This window comes from Lepidochelys kempii, chromosome 5 (genome assembly GCF_965140265.1).
Source record: "Lepidochelys kempii isolate rLepKem1 chromosome 5, rLepKem1.hap2, whole genome shotgun sequence".
Taxonomy (NCBI): Eukaryota; Metazoa; Chordata; order Testudines; family Cheloniidae; genus Lepidochelys; species Lepidochelys kempii.
In genome coordinates, this window is record NC_133260.1 from 90,228,653 (window position 1) to 90,251,690 (window position 23,038).

The following is a 23,038-nucleotide window of genomic DNA, read 5'->3' on the forward strand; positions in this document are numbered from 1 at the left end:
TGGGAATAAGGATATGGAGGTAGATATTACCACATCCAAGGTAGAAGCCAAACTGGAACAGCTTAATGGGACTAAAACCGGGGGGGCCCAGATGATCTTCATTGAAGAATGTTAAAGGAACTGGCACATGAACTGCAAGCCCATTAGCAAGAATTTTTAATGAATCTGTAAACTCAGGGGTTGTACCATATGACTAGAGAATTGCTAACATAGTTCCTATTTTTAAGAAAGAGAAAAAACGTGATCCAGGTAACTACAGGCCTATTAGTTTGACACGTGTAGCATGCAAGGTATTGGGGGAAAAAATTGAGGGAGAAAGTAGTTACAGACACTGAGGTCAATGGTAATTGGGACAAAATACAACATGGTTTTACAAAAGGTAGATCATGCCAAACCAACCGTATCTCCTTCTTTGAGAAGGTAACAGATTTTTTAGATAAAGGAAACGCAGTGGATCTAATTTACCTCGATTTCAGTAAGTCATTTGATACGGTTCCAAATGGGGAATTATTAGCTAAATTGGAAAAGATGGAGATCAATATGAAAATTGAAAGGTGGATAAGGAACTGGTTAAAGGGAAGACTGCAAAGGGTCATACTGAAGGGTGAACTGTCAGGCTGGAGGGAGGTTACTAGTGGAGTTCCTCAGGGATCGGTTTTGGGACCAATCTTATTTAATCTTTTTATTACTGACGTTGACCCAAAAAGTGGGAATGTGCTACTAAAGTTTGTGGATGACACAAAGCTGGGAGGTACTGCCAATTCAGAGAAGGACCGGGATTTCATACAGGAAGATCTGGATGACCTTGTAAACTGGAGTAATAGTAATAGGATGAAATTTAATAGTGAAAAAGTGCAATGTCATGCATTTAGGGATTAATAACAAGAATTTTTGTTATAAACTGGGGACACATCAGTTGGCAGTAACAGAGGAGGAGAAGGACCTCGGAGTATTGGTTGATCACAGGATGACTATGAGCTGCCAATGTGATATGGCCGTGAAAAAAAGCTGATGTGGTCTTGGGATGCATCAGGCGAGGTATTTCCAGTAGAGATAAGGAGGTGTTAGTACCGTTATACAAGGCACTGGTGAGACCCCATCTGGAATACTATGTGCAGTTCCGGTCTCCCATGTTTAAGAAGGATGAATTCAACCTGGAACAGGTACAGAGAAGGGCTACTGGGATGATCCGAGGAATGGATAACCTATCTTATGAAAGGAGACTCAAGGAGCTTGGCTTGTTTAGCCTAACCAAAAGAAGGCTGAGGGGAGATATGATTGCTCTCTATAAATATATCAGAGGGATAAATACCAGGGAGGGAGAGGAATTATTTAAGTTCAGTACCAACGTGGACACAAGAACAAATGGATATAAACTGGCCATCAGGACGTTTAGACTTGAAATTAGATGAAGGTTTCTAACCATCAGAGGAGTGAAGTTCTGGAACAGCCTTCCAAGGGGAGCAGTGGGGGCAAAAGACATATCTGGCTTCAAGACTAAGCTTGATAAGTTTATGGAGGGGATGTTATGATGGGATAACATGATTTTGGCAATTAATTGACCTTTGACTATTAGTGGTAAATATGCCCAATGGCCTGTGATGGGATATTAGATAGGGTGGGATCTGAGTTACTACAGAGAATTCTTTCCTGGGTGTGTGGCTGGTGAGTCTTGCCCACATGTTCAGGGTTTAGCTGATCGCCATATTTGGGGTCAGGAAGGAATTTTCCTCCAGGGCAGATTGGCAGAAGCCCTGGGGGTTTTTCGCCTTCCTCTGCAGCATGGGGCACGGGTCACTTGCTAGAGGATTCTCTACACCTTGAAGTCTTTAACCACGATTTGAGAACTTCAGTAGCTCAGACATAGGTTAGGGGTTTGTTACAGGAGTGGGTGGGTGAGATTCTGTGGTCTGCATTGTACAGGAGGTCAGACTAGACAATCATAATGGTCCCTTCTGAGCTGTCTTTGATTCCATGATTCTAATGATGTGTTAATTATCTTCACAGAGGTAATATACATGCAAACAAGTGTACAAGTGTATCATTCTTTTGAAGCTTTCCTAGAATTACATTAAATTTACAAGAAATTACATCAATAAAGTGTAACTGATTTCTAACCTTTACCTATTTATACTGACTATTTCTTTTCTTCAAAGAGTTCCATCAGCAGTATAAAGTAATGCTATCCTCCATCCCCATACTTCTATCTGTATATTTAATGATATCCATCTGAAAGAAAGAAAACAACAAAAGTATCATTAATAATTATACTTTAAGAATATTATTATTATATTAAGTCTAACCTAACTAGTTCACTTCTGACTGGTACAAATGTAATTCATTGTTTCCATGATTTATCAGATTATTTATGAAATGAACCTTGCCAAATCTTTACCAGTAGCTCCATTCATAAATAATTTCAACATTTTTTATTTCATACACATTTTAAAAGGCCATAGCACTGATGGATTATTGTATATGGGCTTTAAAGATTTATCCTAAATTCTATACTGTGTGACTGTAACAATTTAGAAAGGTGACAAATTTCTTCCTTTGACAACAATAAATCTATTAGCATGAACAGTCATCTGCATGTTTTTTACAGATTGTGTGTTTTTTTGCTAAAGATTGTGTGGGTGAGTTTTAGTTAATGAGAGTGATTTAGAACATGGCATGAGTTGGGTACAGTGCCAGCAGATACTACACAGTCTGTTCGTGCCAATAACAGCTTTGAAAAACATGGCTTATTTGTAATTCACATCATCTCAGCTGTTCCAGTACTGAGCGTCTCGAGAAGGGACTGTCAGTTATGCAGAAGTGCATGATGGTGATAATTTGTCTATTTAACAGTTTTGACAAGGAACAGGTGCCCGTCTCGACTCTCTGGAACTTATATGAAAGGAACAAGTGCATCCTACACAGTGCTGAGCCATTCTCAGATAAGATTTTGTTTGCTTGTTATCAGTACCATATATGATCCATGGTTTTGAAGGATGCAGAGAGATCTAGCAATATCAACAAAGAATCTGATTTGTTGCTTAAGAGCAGAAGAAGGTAGTCCCTTAGTGCCATGAACAACGGACAGTGTTCCTCAGGACCATTTTGGAGCCATTGCCAGGTCTGAAACATGACTGTGATATATATAGATTTTGACAGATATTGCTGGAGCTTGGGGTCTCAATAAACTTTACCAAAGAAATTGGGATTGGAGAGTGGGTGGCATTCAGTGAGGCTGTTTTAAGGGTTGGCTTCTCCAAGATCTGAGTACTGCATTCATTAGATAACTGATAGTTTGCCTTTTTGAGGGAGGCACAGGTTATCTCAGTTATCAAGGGGACTAGGTGTTTCCCACTGGACTTCACTTTTCATGAAGGACAGGAGGTCAGTTTTAGAGATGTATGAAACACTTCTGCTCAGCTTTAGCAAGCTGGCGCAGTTGTGTCTGAGAGGGACACAAAGGATTCAGTTGTGTCATATGTCCCTTTAGTTTTCTTTATGGCTGTTGAGTATATAGTGTGACAAAGTCAGATCTGACAGATCTAAAAGGGTGGTTGAAGCCAGGTATATCAGTCTTAAAGCCCCTTTTCCTATGAACCAAAAGAAGTTACCTCAGGTTAATTATGGTCACCAGAGTCGAACATGTGATCTCTAAAAAACTGATCAGGAGAGAGCAGGGAGAGGAGGGATGAAAAGCAAGCTGCAAAAGAGCTGTGTGCCACAAAGGGAAAAGGTTCTTCCCAGGTAAAGAATTGTTTTTCTCTATAAGGGAAATCTTGTGTTTAATTTCTGTTTGGGGTGGGGACCTGGGTTCCCAACACCGTGTGGGTTAGAGAGGGTTACTGGCGATTAGTAGCTAGCATAAGAGGAAGTACTACAGTGGGAGTTAGGAAATTTGTCTGTTTGTTTAAAGAAACCTCAAGGCCAACCCTAGGGCCTGCTCTGTAAATAAGGAAACATTAAAAATTAAACCTCCATCATAGGACTGATTTTCTCCAGATCCCAACACCGGAGGGAGAAATGCTAAGTTTTGCTATGATGAAAGAGTTGTGTTGCTACAATATGAAGTTGCATCTTGAGAATTTCACGGGTTGCCAAGTGGATCTTGCCCCATACGCACTTCACTCAACTGGTTTTTTGCTTCACTAGGTAGAGTTCAGAAAAATCACAGTAATTTACAGAGGTGGTATGAGGGAAGGGGCTTTGGGGAGCAATCAAAGGCTTCAGTCAGCAGTTGATTGTAGCGTTCTGCTAGTTTGTCAACTCCTTCTGGACATTTTCTAGAAGCTTCATTCACTGAAGTGGAAATTATTGATTCATTTAATCTTTATCATTAGAAGGTGATGGTCTCTGCAAGAGGACAGATTGGATCAGTTAGAGTGGACAACAATGCCAAAGATGAGCTCTAGTGTGTGTTCAGTTTTGTGGGTGATGCTGAAGACAACTTGAGAAAAATCTACAGTAAGTAGGAAATAGCGAACTATGCTGTTAGATGTGTTGTCTATGTGGATGATCAGATCTCTCAGGACAATGAATCTTGAGAAGTCCATTATGATGTTAAATAAGAGCTCTGTTATTTCTTCCAGGAATCTCACTAGCCTTCATTGGATTTCTCACCAGGTTACCTGTACATCAAGGATATTCTTGTGTTTATTTCATCTCCGGATACACATATTACAACTGGACATTCAGATGACAATTTTCAAGCTGGGACTCTTCTTGCAATTGAGATCAAATGAGAAAGAATGGCCACATTGCCTACTTGCCTCACGTATGATGCAGATGAAGACCCACCAGAGACAGTGAGGAGACCACCAAGCTAATCTTCATTTATGAGCTAACAAAAACAAAAATTGAGATTATGGGCCAAATTCAATCCTGGACTAAACACGAGTTTTCATTGGATTTCTAGCCAGTTCAGAGCTGAACTTGGTCCTAGATCTACAGAGATGAAAAATCAGTGAATAATCCATTGTGACATCTAGCCACCAAAAAGTGACATGTCTTGAGGTGATTTGATATATATTATACACTAAGTGTGCATGTGATAAAACCTCTCGACCCACTGTACTATCTTATTTACAATATAAAGATATATACTGTAGCTAAGAACAATATTGATATATAAACACCCATATGGTAAATTTATATATATATAGACACACAATTTATTCTCACTCTACTATATGCCACCACAACATGATTTACTAACATTCAGATAGATCAAGAGAAAAAAGCACACAGCCAGCCAATTAAAAACTGACACTTACATAACGGTTTGTACAGCTGCACTGCATCAAAATTTACAATACTTTTTTCCCTCTGTAGTGCAGTCAACCATAACAAATGCTAACATGACACAATTCAGTCACAAATAAAAGTAAGGATTAACATTTTGATTTGAACCTAGCATAGTCATCAAACAGCTTTGCAATTTATTAGACTGAACTGTTCCAGGATCAGAAAGAAATCAATAAAAAAGTAAAAGGAAAAAGGAAAGATTTTATGTGACACAAATAAAACAGGCTATAGAGCAGAGTGGTGAAAACTGTTTATTTCATTCATTGGGGATAACTGTACAAGTTGCTTACTGTTCCATTCCCATTTACCAGTTGTAAGTTTTCTGGCCTTCTTTCTCTTTCACTATTATACTGTAACATTTGGTAAATAAGGTTCCCATCTTTCCTATTTTCAAGTTTAATTCTCCTTCTATCTTTATATACAAAACTAACATTCCCCTCACCCTAGCAAACATACACACACTTTAAGGCTATTTTAAATATTTAGTTCAGGCAAATGTAAACAGTCAAATAAATGAAATCTACAGAACTATGTATCTAAAAGATTCAAAGCCCCAAATTACTACTTAACATGACTTCAAAATATTAGACGTGGTGCAGTAGGAACCTAATCTACCATATTTGAATGCAAAAAACCTTCAGAAATATTAGATATGTCAGTATTTTTCCACTCTATGTTGGATTGTAACCGAATCCTGCTACTTTAATTCCAGTGCTTTGCACGGTGTGATGCTTTCCTATGTTAGGCTTTAAGCTGTGATGTTACCACACATTAGCAGCCACTTGCTAACGTGTTTTAAAAGTCTAGTCTAGACAAGGCACCCTACCTTTAACATGTACTAAACTAGTCAAGTACTAACAGCATACTTTTATTCCTAGTCTAGATGAATGCATGGCAAATACGGTGTACAAGTGTGATAGTCTTTGTTCCTGGGGAGCATTGTTTAGCAATCAGGGCTTTGGCCCTTCAACCTGCAGAGGGGGTTTTTGGTGGGAGAACTTGGGCCCTCCCATTGCACTGGGCCCCATGAGGGTGACACATGGGTCTGACACCCAGGAGCACATTAAGGTTGCTTTTCCTCGGCCACTTCCTACCACTCAGCTATTGTCCAAAGTCTATCCCAGGAGGCTGTGAAGGGGGTCAGCTCACCGCTTGGCATCTCTTCGCAGCCAGGCATGGCATGGTAGCTCTCTCCCTCTTGGGGAGGCAGGTGCCTCCTCTTGTGTCTTGGCCTTCTAGCCAGGTCAGTCCCAAGTCTCTCCCCTTCCAGGATAGTCCATAAACAAAACACAGGAGCTGCAAGCTACAAGTCTTTTCTCTTCCCTGGTCTGCTCACAAGGATGCTCTTCTGCTTCTTTTCAACTCCTCTTCCAATCTGTGCATCTTTTGCAAGTGTGATGGGGCCAGGCTAGCTGACCCCAAAGCAGCTCAACTGCTTGTTGCCCAGTGTAGGGTTTGTATACCCAATCACAATCACAACATGTAGTAATCACAGACCCTTTTTAGTATCACTTGAGCTGCTGGAAAAGGGCAATAGCTATCACAGCAATGCATTAATTTCTACATATTGATACTGCAGTAGCACACAAAGGATTTGAGCCCCATTTTGCTAGGTGCTCTACAAACAATACAAGACACTGTCTTTGATCCAAAGATCTTGCCATAAAGACGACAAGTGATATACAACTACTTCTGGGGGAGAGAGAGGCACAATCATATCGCTTGTATATATGTGCTTTTATTATTAAAAATAACATGTCAAATTGTCCCCATCTATTCCTTGAGCCATCATTAATGGGCTGATTTCTTATAGGCATCAGAGCAGAGGTCAGTCTTAAGGAGGTATTTGAAGGAAAAAAGTAGTGGTCTTATGAATCCATTCCAATGTAGGTCATTTTATGAATGAGGGGGAAGCATGAAAGAAATCTTTAATAAATGTTTGGTAAACTAAGGTATATTTGTTTAACATATACTTTATGCATATATAAAATGAACTTTAAAATAATCCATCCTTGCTCATAAATTTGGCCCAGGGGTTCAGGTGGTGTTCAGTAATTAATGCTTAGGGCCCTACCAAATTCACAGTTATAGGATTTTAAAAATTATACATTTCATTATTTCAGCTATTTAACTCTGAAATTTCACAGAGTTGTCATTGTAGGGGTCCTGACCCAAAAGGAGATGTGGGGGGTTCGAGGTTACTGTAGGAGGGATTGTAGTACTGCCACCCTTACTTCTGTGCTGCTGCTGGTGGTGGCGCTGGGCGGCCAGAGAATGGCGGCAGCTGGCCAGGAGCCCACTCAGAAGGCAGTGCCGCCACCAGCAGCAGCGCAGAAGTAAGGCTGGCATGGTATGGCATTGTCACCCTGACTTCTGTGCTGCTGCTGGCGTGGCACTGCCTTCAAAGTTGTGTGCCCAGCCAACAACCACCGCTTTCCAGCTACCCACCTCTGAAGGCAGTGCTGAAGTAAGGGTGGCAATACCGCAACCCCCTAAAATAATCTTGCGACCCCCCCCCCCCCCGCAACTCCCTTTTGGGTCAGGACTCCCAATTTGAGAAACGCTGGTCTCCCCCGTGAAATCTGTATAGTATAGGGTAAAAGCACACGAGAGACCAGATTTCACAGTCTGACACATATTTTTCATGGCCGTGAATTTGGTAGGGCCACATTAATGACACAGACAAGTATCATTTACATATAAGCAGTACAAAATGCTCACAGAATTTACTATTGATTGCAGTAACCTGAAGAAGGGCTCTGTGTAAGCTCAAAAGATTGTCTCTTTCACCAACAGAAGTTGGTCCAGTAAAAGATATTACCTCCTGTCCCATAGATTTTACTAGTCCATTCAGGGATGTAACACAAAATTGTATATACTTGACTATTAACTACATGCTGAAGTTTTAAAATTTGGACACACATTTAGAATTTTTACACGTACAAATGAACATGGGACTTTGTTGGGAGATTTTTACATGCCTCAGTCATGCCAGGAAATAAAATTATCAACCAATGACTAGAAGAGGTTAAAAAGTATTTTGAATAATGATGTTACTGAACATTACCTGACAACCTTTGGCATATTTCTAGGTTGTACTTCAGCAGCAGAAAAAAAGAAAAAAGAAAAATTTTTAATTTAAAATTTTTGTACTTTACCAAAAAATTCAGTGCACAAACAGTCCACTTTAGAGTTTGAATTAGTTCTGTTTTCACAGCACAGGGGTAAGATAAAGTGTGTTGTTCAATATAATAGTGCTATTGTATTAAGACCAGACATAGGCCAAGGGAGCAGTGTTTAAATCAGATTAAGGTTAGGTTAGGCTTCATGTTTGAATTTTGGTAAAACAGGTTATCATCACATGCTTAAATCAATAACATGGATCAAATTCAGTCCTCGTGTAATTAAATGCAACTCCCACTGACTTCAGTTGAAAGCTCCAAATATCTGCTACACCTAGTCTGAATCTAGTCTTGTAGCCCTCATAGTATTGAGTTTTCAGCTGAAAATACCACTGTAGAATCCTAAGAACCAGTTTGACACATAGTCGTTCAAAAATAAGTGTTTGTCATAATTCTAAGCCAAAGTGTTGCTGGTGTCCACCTGCTATAATATGTACTCTCTTATCCTTCTGCTTTTTCCTATAAGCAATCACATTGTGATAAATTCATTATTTTCCTTTTTCCCTTACATCTTTAATGTAAATTAAATTTCTCCAAAATAAGCACTGTAGATGGAATAGAACAACTCCTTCATTAATCCATGACATTGCTGATGTGAATTTAAGCAGAGCCTCTGGAGGACAAGGCACAGGGTTAAAAACTGTTATCCCATTGCAACTCCATTAATCTGTCACATATTTTCTTCTTTATTTCCTTTCCTGTCATTTTTGATGAGTAGCAAGGTGTTTCTGTGTAAACAGAAGATAGCTGTCTTCTCTCTAATTATTCATCATATCTGATTTGGGAAGCATCAAAATCTACGCTTTGTGTGCCCCATCTTTTCCTCATATAGAATGACACACATGAGAAAGGAAAAGTTACTGAAAAAAGATGGGGGATTATTATTTTTTTGGTAACATATTCCCACCAGTTTCACAGGGATGGAGGCTTCCTGGCAGGGGAAACGGAGAGGCTGCATCGGTTGGGGACAGTCAGGAAGCAGAGACCTGTGTCATGTTATGGTTCATCAACCAGACCTACAAAGCAATTTTCATTCCAGATTCTCCCCCAACACATCTGGTGGCATAGTTAGCTACTGTGCCCCCCAATACTATCCTTTGCATGGAGAATTAATGCTAGTCCGCACCACTTTAACGTCTGCAGTTAATTAATGCAGACCTTTATGTCATAGTGGACTTTAGATACCTTTGCAGGGAGCATGCTGTATAGGCTGGCTGCTTCTCCTCTAGATACCTGCTTTTACTCACTGAGTCCCCCAACATACCACACGCATGTGAAGCCATATTATGAACCCCTTATTCCCACTAGTGAGTCGTTTGCATTGACGTCAATGGGATTATTCCTGGAAGTTGCTGCTCACTATTGGGAATAAAGAGTTCACAGCCTGGTCAATAGAGAGGTGCATCTCGCAAAGCTGCCACTCCCTTTGTTTTGCCCCCATTCAGCTCTCTTTTTTATATATTATAGCTACCTTCCACTGATGTGAAGGAAGCATTGTGGCTTATATCACAGTTATTTGTATGCCACTGTTTTGTTTTTTTTACACATTTAATCATATGACCTTATTTTCGTGCCTGTGAACTTCCTTTCCCTTATTGACCCTGTAGTCTATTTTTTATCTGTCTCTATCATTTGTTATATTATGTTTCCATGTAAGCCCCAAACCTACAATCTGATTCAAGGAGGTGGATTTCTGCGTCTGTTCAGTCTTGTTGACCTTAATGGGATTCCACATGTGTGTGAAGATCCATCTGTATGGATCAGATTGCAGGATCAGGGCCTAGATTGTAAACTCTCTGGGACAGGGAACCATCTTCTTTACATTCTGTTAGGCACCTGGTACCGAAATATAATGGCACAGCAGATTTTTTTTAAAATCACTGAATTTGAGCAGCCAAAAGGAGATTAATGAAAAAGTTTCTAATTATGTAATAGCATCTTTGTAATTGCTAATGACAGGGAAAGGAATATAGAAAAAGTAAATAGTTCGGGAGATTTGGTTAATAAAACTTTGTAGAAATCTTACCTGAGAGTTGCAATGGATTTTTTAAAGGATTTCTGAAAAAAATTTAGTCTTTTGCCCGTTCCTGGAGATGTAATTGGCAGACACAGTTTGAATAAGGAATGTCTGAATGCCCATTATAATTCAAAGAGGTAATGATGAATTGGTTCTCTTAGCTTTCATTTTCTTGTGTCACTGCTTATAGGAAGTACACTTCTTGCTTGACACATGCTTATTATTTCTGATCAACTGCAGCAAGAATGGAATGGGGTCTTGGAGACAGAACTCTGAACAATGTCAAACTGGCACGTTAAGCAGCTGCACCAGAGGGCTGCAGATAAATGTTTTCACTAGAGAATGATTCAATTACTCAGCCTGTGGTGAGCAATGTTGATGTGAAGTAAACTTGAGTTAATGGCTGTGATCTTAATTTTTAACCCTTCTACTTCTCTCTTCCATAAAGACCATTGCAGAGGGAATAAGAGTATAAAACAAGGTGCACTAGGAGTTAAATGGATTACAGAATAGAGATAAGTGATCATTCTGAATATCACTCAACTGCATTACTGTAAAAATGAAGGCAATATTTGCACAGAGATTTACCGTAGCTCTTTAAAATTTTATGACTGACTATGCAGTCCTTGTTGTGCATTCCCAGGATTAACTGATCAGCTATGGGGATGTTCTTAGAATTTCATATCCTGACCTTTTGACTTTCATAATTGTATCAGAATAAAGAAAACTGGCATTTGCGCAATATCGTGCAATAATTGTTGCCTCCAATATTTTTCCTTTTTAATTTCACTGAAAGATTAAATGTGAAACTGGCTGCTCAGGGATATGGTCAATCATGCTATGAACTATAGATTTTATGTTACTAGAGAATGTCGATAGAGCTTTTTGCCACTAATTTACTGTCCTGACTTTAATTTAGGAATGTAAAGTTAAACAAACAAAATCTAAGCCTCCCCCAACCACTTTTTTTTTTAAGTCTATAACTGTTCCATTACTAATCATTCTATTCTGGTATTCGGGTTCTTATACCAATCCCATCACTGTGGTAACCATCAACTGCTGCACTCTAATACAGAAATTTCAAAAGGGATTTTGAAACCTTCAGTGTTATATACTCCTGATTTTTGGGGGGAGGGTGGGGGGAAAGTCTTAACATGTGCACATAAGAAAAAAATTGCAGTGTCTATAACATAGTAGATCTTTAAACAGAATATTTTGGATTTGTAAATTACACATTAATCCATGGCAGATAATGCTAGCTGCCATTTCCATGTAGTCTTTGTCCTTTTTATGTAATTAACAAGCATACAGACATCAGATGTTAACCCTTTCCTAGCTGGTTCTTCAGCACAGGTGCTGGAAAAACCAACTACCATTCCACTTCATTTTGTTTCATTGAAATCAATGGACAATTAAAAAATTCAAGAAAAATGAAGATGTTAAAATAGCATCTCTTAATCCTCCAGAGTTCTACTCCCTGTTTCTATGCACAGTCTATTTGCTTACTTTTCTAAGTAAAATGAGTTTTCACTGCTTTTTATTCTTAGCACTGCACACAATTCTGCTCTGGGCGAATGAGCTGGCATCTTTTTTGGCATGTACAATTCACAGAATTGATAACTAAGTTCCAGCTGTGGAATCTTGATCATTGGTGATGATCCAGAATTAAAAAGAACCCAGCCAGACCTTTAGAGTCCAGGTTGAAATTTCCAGGGCAGATAGTTTGAAAATATTTTTTGAAACAGAATCAAGAGACAAAACTGGAAACCCAGAAGACTTATTTTTTTTATGCTGTGTTACTTTTCAGAGTACAGCTGTAATTTCAGTCTTATGTTGCCTGGTACATTTAACAGAACAGCTCTTTAATCATCAATCAAAGTCATGGCATGTCAGTAGCAAGGCTGTAATTAATAAACTATTCCACTAATGGATATTTGGGGGGTAGATAGGAGGGAGTGTAGGCCACCCAAATAGCATGGAGAAGTTGGATATCATTAGAGGACATAAATTAGGTATTTTTTCCACAAACCACTTGCTTCTCCAACTTTGTCTAAAAGTGCTCTGCAGTTCTCTCTGAGTCACAAGAGAGCACCAGTCATGTAGGCTGGCTGAATAGAAAGTGTTCCGACTATTTATGCATTTTCCTTTTGTCTGTGTGCTTGATTTTCCTACCCCTTGAAGACTTCTCCTGTCAGGCACAGTTCTTTCATTCCAGTCTGCAGGGAAGCTGGAGATACAGAACCATTTTGTAACGCAGCCTGAAAAGTAATTCTCCACACCTCACATTACTGTGCAGCCTCCCTTAAAGGAGTAAGCATGTACTGCATTCCCACTACTTCCCATCCAAGCAAGTGGGCAAGGAATGGTTGGAACGAAGACTCTACACCTCAGCATGCCAGCCTGCACTGCTAAGATGGCACTCATCAGGTTACTCATTCCTAACATTGTGTCGCTGTGAGGAATCTTCCTCTTCTGCTCCTGGAGCAGTGAAGCTATGCACCACTCATTACGGAAGGCAGACTGTTAAAGCATAAGCTAGCCCATAAGTAGCAGTTAGGGGCAAATTTTTCCAAGGAGGGAACAACATTATGCTTGCAAAAACGATTATAGCCTCTGCTTCTGCAAGAATCTGCATTTGCACAAAAAATCAGACAATAACATGTGCAAACTGAGACTTATGAATGTAATTGCTCATTTTGCATATTAAAAAGTGCCTACTTGTGCATGCTAACGTGTGTGCACATGCGAGCTAGTGAACAGGAGACTGCAAACAGGGAAGTTTGAGAGGGGAAGAATGAGATCCCCCTGCTGAATGAATACGATGCAAGTAGTAATCTCGGGGTGAGTGAGTTTGTTTGGCTGTTTGTGTTTTCCTCTCTCTTAGTCTGAGGTTATTTAAAGTTACAGGGTCAGTTGGGATAGTGTTTTTGTGGACTGTTTGAGCCTTTGTTCCCTGGATCATCCTTGATCAGCCTCAATCAGCCTTGTAATCACCCTCCCTCTGTGTGATTGAACGAAAGGGTAGGACCTACCTAGGAGAAAAGGCCTTAAAAGCCAGAGGCTACACCACCAAGGGGACTGCACAAACAGGGGACTGCAAACAGGGAAGTTTGTAAGGGGGAATAGTAATATAATTGCTATGGTTATGAAGGGCTACATTGCGAGTGCCAACACTGCTCTTGTCTCCTCCACCTGTATCCAGACAGAGAACTTGACCATGGATACCTCTACCCAGATCCCAGGGTAGATTTGTAGAGACTGTGGCCTGCATTTCCCACTCAGAAAGCCAGACTGTGGGGACTATCCATTGTGAAAGGTGTCTGCTGGTGGAATCTCTCAAGAAGCAGGTGGCAGAGCTACAGGAGGAGGTGGCAAGGCTGAGGAGCATCCAGCTAGAGAGGACTGTGCTATCAGGGATTCATTGACAGTACTGACAGACATCCAAGGCTGAGGAAGCTATCCAGCTAGATAAGACTGCTGTTATGCCACTGAGGGAGGAGGATATGGCTCTGTCACAGGGCGGACAATGGCTGCTGGTTACTTCTGGCATCAGGCAGTGCTCCACCCCTACTCCCAACCCACCCACCATAGTGATGAAGAACCATTATGCTGCCCTGGCAACAAGCAATGAGGAATTGCCCCCAAAGGTGGAGGAGAAGAAGTCACATACACCCAAGGCTGGGATGATCACAGCCACCACTCCCAGAAGGAAACATAGGGTAGTGGTGGTGAGTGATTCTCTTCTGAGGGGGACGGAGGCACCCATCTGTCGGTCTGACATGGCATCTCGGGAGGTGTGTTGCCTGCCGGGGCCATATCCAAGATGTTATGGAGGGATTGTCAAGGATCATCCAGACCTCTGACTGCTACCCCATGCTACTCATTCATGGGGCACTAGTGATACTGTGAGGTATGTCCCTGAGCAGATTAGAAGTGACTATAGGACTCTTGAAGTAAGGGTGAAGGAGTTTGTGGTACAGGTGGTGGTCTTTTCGATCCTTCCAGTCCCGGGTAGGAGCCCAGACAGAGACAGATGTAGCCAGGCATTCATCTCCAAGATGCAAGGATGGTGTCGCCAGGAGGGCTTTGGCCTCCTTGACCATGGGATACTGTTCCGGGAAGGACTGCTAAGGAGAGATGGGGCCCACCTATCAAGGAAGGGGAAGAGCATATTTGGATACAGACTGGCTAACCTTGTGAAGAGGGCTTTAAACTAGGTTCGGTGAGGGCAGGTGACAAAATCTTACAGGCAAATCAAAAACATAGAAACCTGGGAGAAGGGTCAGAATCTGGGAGGAGCATGGGCCATTATAGCAGGGATAAGGGAGAGACAAGAGAGAACACAGAGGGGAAATCAAATCAGTATCTTAGATATCTGCATACTAATGCGAGAAGTATGGAGAATAAGCAGAACGAACTTGAAATGCTAGTTAATAAACACAACTATGACATAGTTGGCATCACAGAGACTTGGTGGGATAATACACACGACTGGAACATTGGTATAGACTGGTACAGCTTACTCAGGATGGACAGGCAGGAGAAAAAGAGAGGAGGTGTTGGTGTGCCTTATATATTAAAATTGTATACACTTGGATTGAGGCTGAGATGGAAATACTTGTTGAAAGTCTCTGAGTAAGGATAAATGTGGTAAAAACAAGGGTGATGTCATAGTAGGGGTCTACTACAGACCACCTAACCAGGAAGAAGAGGTGGATGAGGCTTTTTTTAAACAAAATCATCCAAAGCACAGGACTTGGTGGTGATGGCAGACTTCAACTACCCAGACATCTGCTGGGGAAATAATACAGCAGAGCACATATTATCCAACAAGTTCTTGGAATGTATTGGAGACAATTTTTTATTTCAGAAGGTGGAGAAAACTAATAGGGGAGAGGCTGTTTTAGATTTGATTTTGACAAACAGGGAGGAACCGGTTGAGAATTTGAAAGTGGAAGGCAGCTGAGGTGAAAGTGATCATGAACTGGTAGAGTTTACGATCCTAAGGAATGGTAGGAGGGAATGCAGAACAATAAAATCAATGGATTTCAAGAAGGCAGACTTTAGCAAACTTGGGGAATTGGTAAGTAAGATCCCATGGGAAGGAAATCTAAGGGGAAAAATAGTTCAAGACAGTTGGCAGTTTTTCAAAGAGACGTTATTAAGGGCACAAGAGCCAACAATCCCACTGTGTGGGAAAAAAAAGAAGTATGGCATGAGACCACCCTGGCTTAACCAGAAGATCTTCAATGATCTGAAACTCAAAAAAGAGTCCTACAAAAAAGTGGAAACTAGATCAAATTACAAAGGATGAATATAAACAAATAACACAAGGATATAGGAATGAAATTAGAAAGGCCAAGGCACAAAACTAGGGATATAAAGGGTAACAAGAAAACATTCTACAAATACATTAGAAGCAAGAGAAAGACCAAGGATAGGGTACACCCATTACTCAATGAGGCGGGAAAAACAGTAACAGAAAAAATGAGGAAATGGCAGAAGTGCTAAATGATTTTTTTGTTTCGGTTTTCACTAAGAAGGTTGGTGGTGATTGAATGGCTAACATAGTGAATGCCAGTGAAAATTAGGTAGAATCAGAGGCTAAAATAGGGAAAGAACAAGTTAAAAATTACTTAGACAAGTTAGACATCTTCAAGTCACCTGATGAAATACATCCTAGAATACTCAAGGAGCTGACTGAGGAGATATCTGAGCTATTAGCAGTTATCTCTGAAGAGTCATGGAAGGCGGGAGAGATTCCAGATGACTGGAAAAGGGCAAATATAGTGTAAAAAGGGAAATAAGGACAACCCGGGGAATTACAGACCAGTCATCTTACCTTCAGTACCCAGGAAGATAATGGAGCAAATAATTCAGCAATCAATTTGCAAACACCTAGAAAAGAATAAGTTGATAACTAATAGTCAGCATAGATTTGTCAAGAGCAAATCTTGTCAAACCAACCTAATAGCTTTCTTTGACAGGGTAACAAGCCTTGTGGATGGGGGGAAAGCAGTACATGTGATATATCTTGACCTAGTTAGGCTTTTAATACTGTCTTACATGACCATCTCATAAACAAACTAGGGAAATACAACCTAGATGGAGCTACTATAAAGTGGGTCCATAACTGGTTGGAAAACTCTTCCCAGAGAGTAGTTATCAGTGGTTCACAGTCAAGCTGGAAGGGCATATCGAGTAGGGTCCCGCAGGTTCTGTCCAGTATCTTCATTGATGATTTAGATACTGACATAGAGAGTACATATAAAGTTTGCAAATGATACCAAGTTGGGAGGGGTTCCAGGTGTTATGGAGGATAGGATTAAAATTCAAAATGATCTGAACAAACTTGATAAATGGTCTGAAGTAAATGGGATGAAATTAAATAAGGACAAAGGCAAACTACTCCACTTAGCAAGGAACAATCATATACAAAATGGGAAATGACTACCTATGAAGGAGTACTGCAGAAAGGGATTTTGGGGTCGTAGTGGATCACAAGCTAAATATGGGTCAACAGTGTAACACTTGCAAAAAAAAAAAAAAGGCAAACATCATTCTAAGGTGTATTAGCAGGAGTGTTGTAAGCAAGACACGAGAATTCTTGCAGTCTACTCTGTGCTGATTAGACCTCAACTGGAGTATTGTGTCCAATTCTGCGTGTGACATTTCAGGAAAAATGTGGACAAATTGGAGAAAGTCCAGAGAAGAAGCAACAAAAATGATTAAAGGTCTAGAAAACATGACCTATGAGGGAAGATTGAAAAAACTGGATTTGTTCAGTCTGGAGAAAAAAAGAGGTCCGAGAGGGGACATGATAACCGTTTTCAAGTACATAAAAGGTTGTTACAAGCAGGAGGGAGAAAATTTGTTCTCATTAACCTCTGAGGATAGGATGAGAAGCAATGGAATTAAATTGCAGCAAGGGTGGTTTAGGTTGGACATTAGGAAAAATTTCCTGTCAGGGTGCTTAAGCACTGGAATAAATTGCCTAGGCAGGTTGTGGAATCTCCATCCCTGGAGATTTTTAAAAGCAGGTTAGACAACACCTGTCAGGGATGGTCTAGTTATTACATAGTCCTGCCATGAGTGCAGGGGTCTGGACTAGATGACCTCTCAAGGTCCCTTCCAGTCCTACGATTCTGTGATTCAACTAGTAACAGATTGAGTGAGTATTGTCCTACTCGTACCAAAATAGTTTTGATAGTTACCAAAACTCAGATCCACAAAACAAAGTCTTAAGTTTTCAAACTTGAATGCCTACAGTTAAGTACCTAAATCCATATGCAGGGACATACATAGGGGGCCACTACTGAAAATGAAGCCTGAAGTTTGCTGTGGAAGCTTCAAAATTCTAATAATTTTTGAGAGGTTATATATTAGCACACTAATAGTATGAGAAATACACTCTTCTCTGCCTTGTGAGAGTGCCTTTCTAGTACCATGTTTGTGGGTCCTTCCTCTTCCTTTCCATCTCTATTAAAATCCCTCACATAGCCCTAATATCAGACAACCAAAGACCTTGTCCCTTCTCGGACACTGTAGTGGCTTGGAGTGATTCCTCCCTATCAGCCTCGGAGGGAGGCCACTCCACCTCTCCATGCTACCTACTGGCTGATGGCCAATTGACAAGGAATTAGCATGGTATGTGCCAATGGGGCAGAACAGGGCAATTATCAGTCTTCAACCCAGCTGTATCTTTGGAGCAGACGGTGTCAGGCTCAAGCCCTTTGGGCAGGGCAGAGCAACTGCAGTCTATGGCCCACCTCCCTGGGTAGGGCAAACAGCAAACAAATGGAGGCCATCTGGCCTAAAGTGGGTAGGCTGCCACCCAGGAGTGGGGCTGGCAGCAGAGGGTAGGAGGACCCAGGCCCAACCTACTCCACCAAGTCCCAGCCCAAAGCCCTACCAGTGGCGAGTAATCCTCCCCTGGGTCAGCAGGGATCCTCCCAAAACACACCAACTCTGGATTCAGCAAACACAACCAGACTAATGTCTGGTTTCTCTGGGCTACTTCCTATTGCTATCTGTTCGAAGGGCTTCGCCGCTCACGGGCCCTCAGGCTCCTCAGGGTACTCGGCAGCTCCTTGGGGAATTCCTCCGGGGCAGGGTTGGTCCCTGACTCAAGGGCCTGCAGCAAGGCAGAGACATCCAACTCCTTCCTGGGCTCTCCCTCAACTGAGCTAGAGGCCTCGCATCTTATACTTCCTGTTCCACAGCCTCTGCTTCTGGTGCAAAGGGGGGCCCTAACCTGGCTCAAGGGCCTGCAGCAAGGCAGAGACATCCAACTCCTTCCTGGGCTCTCCCTCAACTGAGCTAGAGGCCTCGCATCTTATACTTCCTGTTCCATAGCCTCTGCTTCTGGTGCAAAGGGGGGCTCTAACCTGGCTGCATCCACCAGAGGGCAGGGAGTGATTCCGCTCTGTCAGCGTGAGAGGGAGGCCACATCGCCTAGCTACAGACACAGTTCCTGAATTCAAGTACCTGGTTGTTTAGGTTCTGTGGTCGTCTCTCTCTGCTCCTTGGTTCACAGCATGAAAGAGCAGCTGGGACCTGCAATGGAAAGAGGTGGCTCATAGTGGGAGCACAGTGTGGGAAAGGAGAAGTGTTCATGGAGGTAAGAGAAGTGAAGCTAGGTTAGGACTTGCTTTAGACAAGAGTCCTGAGGTGGCCAAGCCTCCAAGCACCAGAAATCCTCCCTGCTCCTGCCATGGCACCATCAAGTGACCACCAAACCAACCCATAAAACGGGCCTTCCACGGAATCAGTGTCACAGACAGCATTAAAATTTGAGAATGCCTGGCTCCCAGTCCTATCCTCAGACTCTCTCACCCTGAATGAAAAGGCTTACAGCGTCACCCTGTTCTTCATGCCACTTTGCAGTATTTCAGCTAGCAAGAGTAGTATAAAATCCACTCAAGCAAGAGTAGTACAGTGGAGAGCAAAGGCACACATGTTAAATATCTGTATAATGTATGTAAAGTCAGAACACCCAGATTTGCTGACAAGCTGATTTATTTTCCAGCAGTACATATGATCTGTAGTAATGGGATATTACTGCAGCAAAGTTCATTTACTTAAAGTAAAATAACCACAGCCCACACCTATTCAGAAATTCTGTACTAATTCAGACAGGCCTTTATGTGCTGAACTTGTATTCTCTGGCACTACTGTTAATATTTAAAGGGATTTAAATGCATGCCATTAGTAAAAATGAAGAGATTACTGGTGAAATAAGAACATGAAGCAGCAGAGACCTTTCCTGATTCCAAAACAACTGACTTTAGATTGTAGACAAGAAAAGACCGTATTTGTGAAAAAAAATTTAGCTAAATATGAGAAAAAAATTGTTTTGCTTTAAATATATAATTAAGTATTCATAGAATGGCAAGTATCCAAAAAAGCACTCAGAGCAGTTTTCCATCCCCTCTGCAGCCTGTGGCTTGCTTGCAGTTTTTGTCCTTACGGGGAATGGTAGGAAGTCAAGAAGTTTATCAGCCACTTATTTTTCTTATTCCTTTCTAGCCTCAAATATGAATTAGGCCCTATCTATACTAGAACATAATAATGGCCATACTGGGTCAGACCAAAGATCCATCTAGCCCAGTATCCTGTCTTCTGACAGTGGCCAATGCCAGGCACCCCAGAGGGCATGAACAGAACAGTTAATCATCAAGTCATCCATCCCGTCACTCATTCCCAGCTTCTGGCAAACAGAGGCTAGGGACATCATCCCTGCCCATCCTGGCTAATAGCTATTGATGGACCTATCCTCCAGGAACTTATCTAGTTCTTTTTTGAACGCTGTTATAGTCTTGGCCTTCACAACATTCTCTGGCAAGGAGTTCCACAGGTTGACTGTGTGTTGTGTGAAAAAAATACTTCCTTTTGTTTGTTTTAAACCTGCTGCCTATTAATTTCATTTGGTGTCCCCTAGTTCTTGTGTTATAAGAAGGAATAAATAACACTTCCTTATTTACTTTCTCCACACCAGTCATGATTTTATAGACGTCTATTATATCCCCCCTTAGTTGTCTCTTTTCCAAGCTGAAAAGTCTCACTCTTATTAATAGCTCCTCATATGGAAGCCATTCCATACCCCTAATAATTTTTCTTGCCCTTTACTGAACCATTTCCAATTCTGACATATCTTTTTTGAGATGAGGTGTCCACATCTGCACGCAGTATTCAAGATGTGGGTGTACCACGGATTTATATAGATGCAATATAGTATTTTCCGTCTTATCTATCCCTTTCTTAATGATTCCCCACATTCTGTTTGCTTTTTTTGACTACTGCTGCTCACTGAATGGATGTTTTCAGAGAACTATCCACAGTGACTCCTAAATCTCTTTCTTGAGCGGTAACAGCTAATTTAGACCCCATCATTTTATATGTATAGTTGTGATTATGTTTTCCAATTTGAATTACTTTGCATTTATCAACACTGAATTTCATCTGCCAATTTGTTGCCCAGTCACCCAGTTTTGAGAGATCCTTCTGTAGCTCTTCGCAGTCTGCTTGGGTCTTAACTATCTTTTAGAAAAGTTGCACTCGTTTAACCAGATCAATTTAAAATCAGTTTAGTGAAAAACCATAATGTAAATGCTCTGAAGGCTTGTCTACACTCGGACATTTACCAAAATAATTATTCCAGAATAGTTATTTTGGTAAATATCCAAGTGGAGACAAGCCCTAAATTTAACCCTTGCTTAAATTTTTTTAGCTTGCAGTAGTCAACCTCAGGTTGCCCATGACCAACTAACACCATTTAATGAGTGTTAAGATGCATCTACAGTAGCTGCTAAGTAGTGTTTAAAATTTTATTGACTAACTCAAGTTTTAGACACACTGAGAGCCTCAAAGACATTGTTTTAGGCTATCTGCAGATTCAGGAAGATGACAGTGCATTAGTTAACATTCAGGTGACATTTTCAAGGTTTTCTTTGCAACCAAAAAGGCTAGACCCCCACCCCTTTTTTTATTTAAGTGAAAACCTAGATTCTCAAGCAAAATTCTGCAGCAAGGGACAGATTCTATAAGTGTGGAACTACACAAAACACACGATCCTAAACATAGGTAAACAGATCACACAGTGTCCAGCACAAGACAACCACATACACTAAAGACCAAGTCTTGCCCTCCTTCCTCATGGAACATATAAAAAGATTGATTGCACTATGTGGTTCCACTTTTGTGGGAAGGGGAACAGGCTGCTCAGTGGAGCCCAGCAAATCCACACATATTTGCAGATCGGATGCAGATACAAATTTTGTATCTGCACACTGCACTTCTGCAGCCTATGTGCACCTATCATCACCTAAATGAATACCAGAGGACGGTCCAACTGGGGCAATATGCAAAGGGTGGGCTTGGCAGCAGGCCTGGCAAGAAGAGAGGGTGTAACAAGGAGATCCATGACTATGTGGATCCATACATCCCTATCTCCCTGTATAGGGGGGCACAGTGACTACTGAAGCTACTGCCCATAACTGCAGTAGAGGCACAGATGTGCTGGGTTGCCACTGCTTTGGAGACCTCGGCCTGAAACTCAAAGAAAATCCCTGAGCAAAATCCACCTAAGCACAATGTGTGCCAAAGTGGTAAGATTAATGACATTTCATCACCGTTTTCTGGAAACACACTGAGAACCTAAGAGCCATTGTTTTAGGCTGTTTCTGAGAAAGCTAAAGTGGAAAGTTTAATGCCACTACATCACCATCTTTTGCAAAGTGTGGGAGCATAATAAGAATCCAATAAAAGAAGAAGAGGGAACGGAAGAGTGAGTACAATGAATAAAGTGTTATTCGGAAGTACAAATGGTTCCATTTCAACAAAAGAAATAACAGTTTAAAAAACATTTCTCTGTACTGAACAGGCACATGTCATTCACAGTTTTCAGATTAGTACATCTACTAGAGGAAGGAATCTGCCATGTATCAATTTACGTCACTGATATGCTTGAATTGTTACTCCTGTCTCTAAATTAAATGTTCATAAGGGAACAAACATTTTACAGGGCTACATGGTCCACAACTAGGGATTCTAGGAATTACAGTAATACAAATAAATAAAATAATAATAATAAGTTTCAGAGTAGCAGCTGTGTTAGTCTGTATTCACAAAAAGAAAAGGAGTACTTGTGGCACCTTAGAGACTAACAAATTTATTTGAGCATAAGCTTTTGTGAGCTACAGCTCACTTCATCAGATGCATCCAATGAAGTGAGCTGTAGCTCATGAAAGCTTATGCTCAAATAAATTTGTTAGTCTCTAAGGTGCCAATAATAATAATGTTCACTCTTCCACTTACTTGGACCACCATGTATTAAAGAAGTCTCCAGTGCACAGGGTTTGATAACTTTTTTGAGGAAACAGAAAAATGTGGATGCTTGGAACAGTCTTGTGTGCCTGGCAAATGATTGCTGGTGTACTGTTATGCGAAACTTGGAACAAACGAGCACTGCCATCTGGTGGTAAACTTGTGCACCCAAGCAATTCTATAACTGAAAGGAAAATCAAGACTTTAAATTGAAGAG

The 23,038-nt window shown here is 41.0% G+C and overlaps 1 protein-coding gene across 10 annotated transcripts in view; it reads right to left on the reverse strand.

Annotated features, from left to right (window-relative positions):
- Window positions 1-23,038, reverse strand: part of AOPEP (aminopeptidase O (putative)) — a 387,253-nt gene that overhangs the window by 345,199 nt on the left and 19,016 nt on the right. For 9 of the 10 annotated variants that reach the window (XM_073344964.1, XM_073344963.1, XM_073344965.1 and 6 more), the window contains exons 3-4: window positions 18,985-19,053; window positions 2,125-2,229 (exon numbers count right to left, since the gene is read on the reverse strand). The gene's annotated coding sequence lies outside the window, so the exon portion shown is untranslated. Of the gene's footprint in view, window positions 1-2,124; window positions 2,230-18,984; window positions 19,054-22,812; window positions 23,006-23,038 lie in introns of all 10 variants that reach the window. The other variant, XM_073344962.1, reaches the window with a different exon arrangement.